General features: G+C 41.0%; 1 pseudogene; it reads left to right on the top strand.

The window, feature by feature from the left end:
* Positions 1–9,046: 9,046 nt before the first annotated feature.
* LOC136502170 (protein HVA22-like) lies at positions 9,047–10,036 on the top strand (annotated as a pseudogene).
* The last annotated feature ends 1,796 nt before the right edge of the window (positions 10,037–11,832 follow it).

Genomic DNA, 11,832 nt, shown 5'->3' with positions numbered 1-11,832 from the left:
AAGATCATCTTGTTGCTCAATACCCATACAATAGTGATAATGATGATGACAACAAGAAGAACAAGAAGAAGGATAAGAAGGAAAAGAAAGAGAAGAAGGACAAGATGGCCTTCAAGAAGAAGAAGGGTGGTTCATATGTAGTCACTTGGGATAGTGATGCTTCCTCAAGTGATGATGATGATAGTGATGATCACAAGACCACCAAGAAGAAGGTTCTTGCAAGCATTGCCATTAATGAGAAGCCTTCTCTCTTTGAATCTTCATCATGCTTCATAGCTAAGGCCACTAAGGTACAATCTTGTGATGATGAAAGTGATGAAGAACATGTTGATGATAATGAACATGAAAATGAAAATGATAGTGATAGTGATGATGATGAACCTACTAAGGATGAATTATTTAACATGCTAGAAGATGCTAAAGAACACTTTGACATTAAAAGAAGGGAATGCAAGAGCTTGAATAAGGAGGTAAAAGCCCTTAAGCAAGCCCTTGATGAGCTCAAAGCAACTCATGAGAAGCTAGAGGAAGCCCATGAGAAGCTTGACAAAGCTCACAAAAAGCTTGAAAAAGCTCATTCTTTTTCACTTAAAGAGCAAAATAAAAAGAAGCATGTTGAAACTTGTAATGTAGGTTTAACTTGTGATATAATTGATATATCACTATCTATGCCTATCATTGTTGCTACTACTAATCCTTCTTGTAGCACTTCCAATTCTACCTCATCTAGTAGTGATGGTCTCACTTGTGATGCCTCACTAGTGGTTGAGAATGAGAACCTCAAGAAGGAGGTCACTAAGCTCACTCACACCTTAGCTAAGGCTTATGGTGGTGAGGACCGCTTGCTTTTGTGCTTGGGTTGCCAAAGAGCTTCTCTCTACAAAGAGGGATTGGGCTATACCCCCAAGAAAGGCAAAGTGGCCTTTGCTCCTCACAAGACTAGTTTTGTGAAGAACAATGGTCAGTTTTACACTAGTTGCAAGCAAGTTGGTCATAAAGAGCAAGAATGCAAAAACAAGAGCAAAAATGCTAATGTATCCTCCATTAAGCTCGATTCATGCTATATGCTTACTAAGGGTACAAATGGTGTGAAGTCTAAGTTCATTGGTAAACCATGGATGGGCTCAAAGAAGAAAGCCATTTGGGTACCAAAGAGCCTAGTGACTAACCTTCAATGACCCAAGCAAGTTTGGGTACCTAAAAAGAATTGATCTTCTTTTGTAGGTTAATTACAAAGCCGGAGGAAGGCATTGGGTTCTTGATAGTGGGTGCACTCAACACATGACCAACTCAATCAACACCAATGGCAATGATGGTTATGATAGTATCACATTTGGTGATAATGGCAAAGGCAAGGTCAAAGGGCTTGGTAAGATTGCAATATCCAATGACATGAGCATATCTAATGTGTTGCTAGTAGAGAGCTTGAACTTCAATTTACTATCCGTGGCTCAATTGTGTGATCTTGGATTCAAATGCATATTTGGGGTAGATGATGTAGAGATCATAAGTGTAGATGGCTCTAACTTGATCTTCAAAGGCTTTAGATATGAGAATCTATACTTGGTTGATTTCAATGCTAGTGAAGCTAAATTATCTACATGCTTGTTCATTAAGTCTAGCATGGGTTGGTTATGGCATAGAAGGCTTGGTCATGTTGGAATGAAACAATTGAATAGATTGATTAAGCATGACTTAGTTAAAGGCTTGAAAGATGTTGTGTTTGAAAAGGATAAGCTTTGTAGCTCTTGTCAAGCCGGCAAACAAGTTGGAAACACACATCCTAAGAAAAGCATGATAAGCACTAGTAAAGCATTTGAGTTATTGCACATGGACTTGTTTGGGCCAACACAATACACTAGTATCGGTGGAAACAAATATAGATTTATGATAGTGGATGACTACACTAGATACACATGGGTATTCTTTCTAGTGGACAAAAGTGATGTATTTACAACATTCAAATCTTGTCAAAGGCATTCACAATGAGTTTGAAACAACCATCAAGAGAGTTAGAAGTGACAATGGTAGTGAGTTTAAGAACACTAGAATTGATGAGTTATGTGATGAATTTGGAATTAGACATCAATTCTCGGCCAAGTACACACCCCAATCAAATGGCCTTGTTGAGAGGAAGAATAGAACACTTATTGATACGGCAAGGTCTATGCTTAGTGAGTACAATGTGAGTCAATCTTTTTGGGCCGAAGCTATCAACACGGCTTGCTATTATAGCAACCGCCTCTATTGTCACCAATTGAAAGAGAAGACACCATATAAGCTCTTGAATGGTAGAAAGCCCAACATTGCTTATTTTCGGGTCTTTGGTTGCAAATGCTATATCTTGAAGAAAGGTACAAGATTAGGCAAGTTTGACAAGAAATGTGATGAAGGATTCCTACTTGGTTATTCCACTACAAGCAAAGCATATAGAGTTTGGAATTTGGATAATGGTACTCTTGAGGAAGTTCATAATGTTGAATTTGATGAAACCAAGGGTTCACAAGTAGAGGATGAAAACTTGGAAGATGTTAGAGGTATTCAACTTTCAAATGCCATGAAGAACATGGATGTTGGTGAATTAAGGCCTAGGCAAGTGAATGATGATGAAGATGATGAAGTGCAAGTGCTCTCTAACTCAAATGTGCAAGATGATACAAATCAAGTTAGTGCAAATGGATCTTATGACAATGAACAAGATCAAATAGCTAGTACATCATCTCAACCCAATGATCAACCAAGTGCAAGAAATCAAGTTCCAATCCTCCAACCAACCAATGTTGCAAGAGATCATCCTTTGGACACTATAATTGGAGATATTTCAAGAGGTGTACAAACAAGATCAAGATTGGCATCATTTTGTGAACACTTCTCATTTGTGTCATCCATTGAACCAAAGAAGATAGATGAAGCTTTGAAGGATGTTGATTGGGTGAACGCTATGCATGAAGAATTGAATAACTTCACAAGAAATCAAGTATAGGAGTTGGTAGAAAGACCAAAGGGACACAATGTGATTGGAACCAAATGGGTCTTTAGAAACAAGCAAGATCAAGATGGGATAGTAGTAAGGACCAAAACAAGATTGGTAGCACAAGGCTATACACAAGTTGAAGGTCTTGACTTTGGAGAAACATATGCCCCGGTTGCTAGATTGGAAGCAATAAGAATCTTGCTAGCCTATGCTTGTGCTCACAACATCAAGCTCTATCAAATGGATGTTAAGAGTGCATTTCTCAATGGTTATATCAATGAAGAAGTTTATGTTGAGCAACCTCCCAGTTTTGAAGATGACAAGAAGCCCAACCATGTGTACAAGTTAAAGAAGGCATTGTATGGCTTGAAGCAAGCACCTAGAGCATGGTATGAGAGGTTGAGAGATTTCCTACTCTCTAAAGGGTTCACCATGGGCAAGGTTGACACCACTCTATTCATCAAGAAGATTGGAAAAGATCTATTTGTTTTGTAAATCTATGTTGATGACATCATATTTGGATCAACCAATCAAGAATTTTGTGATGAGTTTGGAAAGATGATGGCTAATGAGTTTGAAATGTCCATGATTGGAGAATTGAGTTACTTCCTTGGGCTTCAAATCAAGCAATTAAAGAATGGTACATTTGTGAGTCAAGGCAAGTACATCAAGGACATGATCAAGAAGTTTGGCATGATTGATAGCAAAGTCATTAGCACACCAATGGGAACCAATGGCAACTTGGATAGTGATGCAAGTTGCAATATGGTAGATCAAAAGTTGTATCGGTCTATGATTGGAAGCCTACTCTATGTGATCGCATCAAGGCTGGATGTCATGTTTAGTGTATGCATGTGTGCAAGATTTCAAGCCTCACCAAGAGAAAGTCATTTGAAGGCTATAAAGAGAATATTGAGGTACTTGAAGCATACACCAAATGTTGGTTTATGGTATCCCAAAGGAGCAAAGTTTGAGCTAGTTGATTACTCTGACTCGGATTATGCGGGATGCAAGGTTGAAAGGAAGAGCACCTCGGGCACATGTCAATTGTTGGGAAGATCACTTGTTTCATGGTCATCAAAGAAGTAAAATAGTGTTGCATTATCAACCGCCGAAGCCGAATACATATCCGCCGGTAGTTGTTGTGCACAAGTACTTTGGATGAAGGCCACTTTGAGTGATTTTGGAATCAAGTTCAAGAAAGTGCCATTGCTATGTGACAATGAGAGTGCAATCAAGTTAACAAACAATCCGGTTCAACATGCAAGAACAAAGCACATTGATGTCCGCCACCATTTCATAAGAGATCACCAACAAAAAGGGGACATTTGCATTGAGAGTGTAGGCACCGAAGATCAACTTGCCAACATATTCACCAAGCCATTGGATGAGAAAAGGTTTTGCAAGCTAAGGAATGAGTTGAACATATTGGATTTCTCAAATATGTGTTGATGCACCCCCACTCATATGACATGCCTCTCCTTCGAGCAATCCAAGGTAAAAGTTGATTGGCATGGCATACATCCTTGCTAAGGACATGTTTAGTGCATCTAGTCATATTTTCAATCTTATTAGGACCTTTTAAGTGGTTCTATGTTATTAGGCTCATTCATGAAAATCAAATGATTTTAATGTCTATATGGTATCACTATTGCTTCTATGCTTGATTTGATCTAGTGATAGCTTATAACATGTTTATGGGCTTGTAAACCTAGTGTTTAATCTAGAAAATGAACTATAAGTGTTTAACTCAACATGGTACAAGATAACCCTTATTTGGAGGTGTGAAGAAGCTTGTCCTTGGATCAAATCGAGTTAAATATCTTTGGCAAATAATCTAGATTGGACCAAATTTAGGAAAATGATTCTCACCTCATTGATTGACATTGATAATCTTGACCCTATAAGTAATACTATCCATATTCAGAACCTTTGTGGTCATTGATGACAAAGGGGGAGAGAAACAAAGATAGTAGCAAAGATAGTGAAAAAGGAGAAGAAATATCATAAAGGGAAAGAAACATATGATATATGACATAGGGGGAGAGATATGACAAAGGAAAGGGATCAACTAAACTTTTGAGCACACAAGTAGGGGGAGCAAGCTCATGAACTTGTATGGTGCATTTTGATTGTGCATTTCAAATGTTTTGCTTGCATGGCACAAGTATTAAATTTAAAACATCCATGCTTGTGTGACGTGTGTTAGTTGTAAGATTGAATGATGAAATGAAACCACTAGATAACTTTCATTTCAAGTATTGTTTCCAAGCGGTATTGAGCTAACCATGGTGCTAAGGATGGTATATTGGTGCACTCCGATTGGTATCATGCTTCAAAGGTCCATCTTTTAATACCTTAGCATCATATGGTAGACATTGACTCCTACATTTCCTATCTAAGCATATGTGCAAGCTATAATTCAAACTCTTAGCACATATGTAGGGGGAGCAATTGCTACCATTTGGAGTTCATAAAACTTGTCCATATCCTTTTACACATGGTAAATATGCTTGGGCAAGCAACATGGATGCAATTGAATTTCAATTCATATTTTTGTATAAGGGTTGTCATCGATTACCAAAAAGAGGGAGATTGAAAACTCTAGTTTGGTTTTGGTGAATTGATGAAACCCTAAGTGCTAACCTAGTTTATCAAGTGATCATAAAATAGGTAGCGCACTTCAAGTGGAGAAGCTAATGAAGATCATAACATGACAATGATGATGGCATGGCAATGATCAAGGGCTTAAACTTGAAAAGAAGAAAGAGAAAAACAAAAGGCTCAAGGCAAAGGTATAACTTGTAGGAGCTATTTTGTTTTGGTGATCAAGACACTTAGAGAGTGTGATCACATTTAGGTTTGATAGCCGTACTATTAAGAGGAGTGAAACTCATATCGGAATGCGGTTATCAAAGTGCCACTAGATGCTCTAACTCATTGCATATGCATTTAGGATCTAGTGGAGTGCTAACACCCTTGAAAATGTTTGTGAAAATATGCTAACACATGTGCACAAGGTGATACACTTGGTGGTTGGCACATTTGAGCAAGGGTGGAGAAGTTAGAGGTGAAATGGAGTTGGTCACAATGACGCTAGCGTCGGTCAACTGACCAGACGCTGGGTCGCTCTGCGATCGGACGCTGAAGGGCTGTATTCGATCATGTTGTCGGTCGGCACAGTGCTTAGGGTTAAGCACCGGACGCTGGGCTGTGTCCGGTCAAGCCTGACCGGACGCGTCCGGTCGGCAAAAACATGTTTTGGACCCTTACTGTAAATGACTGAACGCTGGGGGTCCAGCGTCCGGTCAACTCTGTCGGAGCGTCCGGTCATCATATCGACCGTTGAGATCAAACGTTCACAGTTGAACACAGAAGACACGTGGACACCATCGGGCGACCGGACGCTGAGGAGCAGCGTCCGGTCAGTTGGACCGGAGCGTCCGGTCGGCCCGTGTTATGCCCGGTGAAGGGGTATAACGGCTCTATTTCGAGGAGGCTTCTATTTAAGCCCCATGGCCGGCTGTAGCTCATATCTTTGGCCATTTTCATTAACATAGCAACCTTGTGAGCTAAGCCAAAGTCCTCCCACTCATCTCCATCATTGATTCATCATCATAGTTAGATTGGGAGTGATCCAAGTGCATTGCTTGAGTGATTGCATCTAGAGGCACTTGGTGTTCGTGTTTCACTGCAGATTTCGCTTGTTACTCTTGGTGGTTGCCGCCACCTAGACGGCTTGGAGCAGCAAGGATCATTGAGCGGAGGGTGGTGATTGTCTCCGGCTCCGATCGTGGTAATTATGAGGGGTTCTTGACCTTTCCCCGACGGAGCGCCAAAAGGTACTCTAGTGAATTGCTTGTGGCTTGTGTGGTCCTCATCTTGTGTTGGTTGTGCGGCACCCTATTGAGGGTTTGGCGTGTGAAGCCAATTAGCGCGTGAACCTTCAAGTGAGTGAATCGCCACAACGAGGACTAGCTTGCCGGCAAGCAAGTGAACCTCGGTAAAAATCATTGTGTTCATCATTGATTCCGAGGTGATTGATCTTTATTGTTATTCATCCACGTGATTGATTGGATCATTCATCTACACGGTGGTATAACCCTCTTGATCACTCTCTTTATTTTACCGTAAATTAGTTGACAAGCTCTTTAGTGTAGCTAGTTATGAGAGCTTGCTTGCTTGGTTGGTGTGGCTCTTTAGTTAGCCTTTGAGAGCACACTAACATCGGGTAGTGTCATAGCTCTTGTGTGAATCGACACTATCTAAACTAGAATTGTGGTAAGTGGCTTACATTTTGAGTAGGCTAGCGCAACACTTGCTTCGCCTCATAATTGTCTAACCATTTTGTTAAATGTTGTTGTAGAAATTTTATTAGGCTATTCACCCCCCTCTAGCCATTAGGACCTTTCACCATCATATTTCATTAGATTACTTTGATGCTGAACAGTGACCAAGTTTCTCACTATCAAGAGAGACGACGATTCGAATCGATCATATAAAACTGTATCACACACCAGTACTTCTCCCGTTGAGGTAGCGCTGGGTAACCTTTTGCTCTGATCAAGAAGATGTCGTGAGTTTGAGCCGAGCCGCATACTCAAGGAGCAGCCGGAAGCCAGGTCGCTCAGGCTGTACTTGCCCACGGTCAATCCCTGTCCTTCACACGTAGTTTCTCCCCTCTATTGTGTCTAATCAACGTCCCAAATTTTCAGTCCGGATCCGAGGTATTTAGAGGGTGTTTGGTTCTTTAGTCACTCCTAAAATTTATGTCACATCGAATGTTTAGATATTAATAAAGAGTATTAAATATAGATTAATTATAAAACCAATTACATAGATGTTGGCTAATTTTTTAGATGATTTTTTAAGCCTAATTAATTTGTCATTAGCAAATATTTACTGTAGCACCACGTTGTCAAATCATGAACTAATTAGGCTTAACAGATTCGTCTCGCAAATTAGTCGTAAGTTGTGCAATTAGTTTCGTAATTAGTCTATATTTAATACTCAATGTATGTATCCAAACATTCGATTTGACAGGAATTTTAGGTGGTGGCTAAAGAACCAAACAACCCCTTAACTTCATAGTCGAGTTAGGCTGTGTTTAGTTCGTGAAATGAAAATTTTTGGATATCACATCGGATGTTTCGGGGATGTCGGAAAGGGTTTTCAGATACTAATAAAAAAAACTAATTACATAGCTTGTTTGGAAACTGCGAGACGAATTTATTAAGCCTAATTAATCAATCATTAGCGCATGTTAGTTACTGTAGCACTTATGGTTAATCATGGACTAATTAGTCTTACAATATTCGTCTCGCGATTTTCAACCAAACTGTACAATTATTTTTTTTCGTCTATATTTAATACTCTATACATGTACTACAAAATTTGATATAATAGTTTGGGATGAAATTTTTTGAAAACTAAACCGGGCCTTATCCGCCGAGTCTGGGTTGCTCGCAGTCCCAGGTGGACACGAGTGCCGTTGCTCATCTTACATGTGTCGCCACGTGCCACCCTGGCTGAGAACCGGAAGTCAAGGACCTCAGGCCGGCCGACCGACGTCTTGCGCAAAGCGAAATGACTTGTCCCATCACTTTTACTTTCGTGCCGCTAGAGCTTTCAAGAACATAAACTGTGTTTAGTTTGCGAAATTTAATAATTTAGCTATTACGACACTTACGTTTTTATTTGGCAATTAGTATTTAATTATAGATTAATTAGATTTAAAATATTTGTCTCGCAATTTCCAACCAAACTATGTAATTAATTTTTTTTTGTCTATATTTAATGTTTCATGCACGTATCGTAAGATTTGATGTGATAGTTACTATAATACTTTTTAGGAACTTTTGAGAATTAAACACAGCCTATGCCGATGTCTGTCTCAAAGCGATGTAGGACGCCATGTCCAAGCTAAAGCATCCGATGCCATTGCCACCTCCCTCTCTTGGAGTATAAAAACGCACCCTATGCTATGCCCCGTCTCCCGTACTGAATCTTCGCTGTCCCATCAGCCGAGCAGCTCCTTTGCTTCGCGCGGACTCTTCCGTTTTGATCGTTGATCTTTAGGCCCAGTTCGGGTCTCCTTAAATCCGATTTGATTTATTTTTTTTTCATTCAAAACAATGAAACAGTATTTTTCTTTTACAAATTTATCTAGTATTTCTCTAAACCATCCAAATTTTTATAGAATTCCTCTGAGCGAACGGGCGCTAAATCGAACACGGCAAGCCCGTCGCCGTTTGGTTCCTGCCTCTTTGCCTCGGTTGATCGACCGAACTGAAGGAGAGATGGGCAAGTCCTGGGCGCTCATCAGCCACCTCCACACCGTCGTCGGGTACTCCACTGTTCCCTTCTTACAGCTTGTTGCCGATTCATCCATCGTTTCTTCGTTCGGTGTCCTTCGAGCTTCTCATCTTTGATTGATTCCGACCGTTGCCTGATGTCCGCGTTTGCTGGTTGTTCCTCTATTCCATGCATTTTGCAGGCTGAGCATTACCCTTCTGTACCCACTGTAAGTTCAGAATCCAGGACCAGTTTTATCACCTTATCAGCACTGCAGCGGTGGCCGCGGCGTGAGCAGTAGTGTTGGGATGGTGCAGGTACGCGTCGGTGTGCGCGATGGAGAGCCCGTCCAAGGTGGACGACGAGCAGTGGCTGTCCTACTGGATCATCTACTCGATCCTTCATCACGCTCCTGGAGATGCTCGCCGAGCCGCTCCTCTACTGGATCCCCGTGTGGTACCCGGTGAAGCTGCTGTTCGTGGCCTGGCTAGTGCTGCCGCAGTTCAAGGGCGCATCCTTCATCTACGAGAAGTTCGTCAGGGAGCAGCTCAGCAAGTACCGCATCAGGTACCCGCGCAAGGGTAACCGCGTGTTAACTTGTGGTGTTTTCTTTCTTTCTGTTGGGTGGGGCAAAAAATGCTAGGCTGAGCACGACCATGTGCAGTGAAAGTGCAAAGACGATGGGAGCTGACCAGAGGTCAGAGTAACTTCTGTGGATTTGGTGCTGTTCATGATGTATCCTAAGATAGTATCTCTGCTGTTCTTGTGGAACCGTCACTCCGATGGCTCGTAATGTATCTGAACTCTGTCAGAGTGCGATAAGATGCTTCTGTAAAATTTCTTGTAGCTGCACGAGATGCTTCTGTAAGAACGGTGTAGACAAGCTAAGTGCCTGGGCTCCTTAAAACTCGTTGGCGAGTATATATGTTCAGTTGTTCACGGTTCATCACCCACCTCTGTGCGGTTCTACTTAGGTGGTGTTTGATCGAGTAACTAAAATTTAGGAGGTGTGTCGGGAGGATGTTATATGTGATATTTGGATATTAATAAAAAAATAAATTACATAATCCGTCAGTACTCCACGAAATGAATTTTCTAAGCTTAATTAATCTGTTATTAGTATATGTTACTGTAGCATCACATTGTCAAATCATGGACTAATTAGGCTTAAAAGATTCGTCTCGTAAATTAGTCACACAGTATGCAATTAATTTCGTAATTAGTCTATATTTAATACTTCATGCATATATCCAAATATTCAATGGGACAACGACTAAAATTTAGGAGGGGCGACCAAACACCACCTTATTTCAGCTACTGCAGCTGCACCGAAAACATTGTCGTAGTGTGGTTGGCGCAGTGGAAATCAAGCCAGCTCGGCTTGTTTATAACCGAACCAGAAGCCTACCTCGGCTCGTTAGGGAGCTCGAGCTGGTTCGTTTGGCTAGCGAGCCAAAGCACAAAAATACATTACATTCATATTTAAAATGGAACAAACAAAATACATATGAATTTTAGACTCGTCTCGTGTGAACATAATCAGCCTGTTCGTTTCAGTTTATTCGCTCGTATCTGGCTTATAATCCACGGCTTGAACAATGTTTTTCTCTCACACCAAACCAGCCAGCAGTACTTTTAGCCATAGCTTATAAGCCAATTTAGCCATGACTTATAAGCCAATATCGTAGGGTAGGCCGGTGGGTTGACTGGGTAGGACCATGGGTCTACTGGTATAGGGTTTTAATGTTTAATCGTGCTAGGCCATAAACAGAGTGGATATATGAATAGGTTAAAGTTGTATTGGGCTGGACCGAAGAATATATATAGGCCGATTGTAGTTGTTGTCATGTAAATTACCTTGGCTCGTTTTGGCTCGCGGGCGGCTCTAAAGCTGGCTCGTTAATTAATTGAGCTAGCTCGAGCTAGCTTGTTAATTAAAAATTCAAACAAGCCGAGTTCGAGCCGAACCACTAACGAGCGAGTCGAGCGAGTTACGAGTTTTTCGTCCATGAGCAGCCGCAGCAAGATGCAGCAAATAGTTCAGAGATGCTGAGCTTAGTCAGTAACTCAAATGTAGCATTATATATAGCGCAATACGAAGGCCGGGAGCCGGGTCAAGGAAGGCGAAATTTCCAGTTTGGATAACCAGAATCGCTGCCAAACATCCAAATAGGTGACAGAAATGTTTCGAGTTCTTAGAGAAACGTTTCTCGTTTTTGTAAGGAATGAAGAAAAATGTTTCTCGTTTTTTTTTACTTAGGAATGAGAATCACTTAAATATGTGTTTCACAGTGAGTCTAGTTAATTTTAAGGAGAATGTAGATCAATAGCTAAATGTTTCACCGATTCTTACCGAGTGATTCTTATTTAACATAGAAATATTTCTAAAGAGAATCTTGCTCCCGAATGCTTCTCGGAGAATCTGGATCCCCGCCAAATGGACATGAGCCTCGCGTCTACAGAAGATACTACGGAGCTATTTGGTTTTGAACTTTGATGGAACTTGGTTCGCTATTTGGTTCGTCTCGTTCGTCGAGGCAGTGCTGTGTGTGTATGGCCCGACA

This window comes from Miscanthus floridulus, chromosome 13 (genome assembly GCF_019320115.1).
Source record: "Miscanthus floridulus cultivar M001 chromosome 13, ASM1932011v1, whole genome shotgun sequence".
Lineage (NCBI taxonomy): Eukaryota > Viridiplantae > Streptophyta > Magnoliopsida > Poales > Poaceae > Miscanthus > Miscanthus floridulus.
Note: the sequence above shows the minus strand (reverse complement) of the source record. Positions and strands in the feature narration are given on the sequence as shown.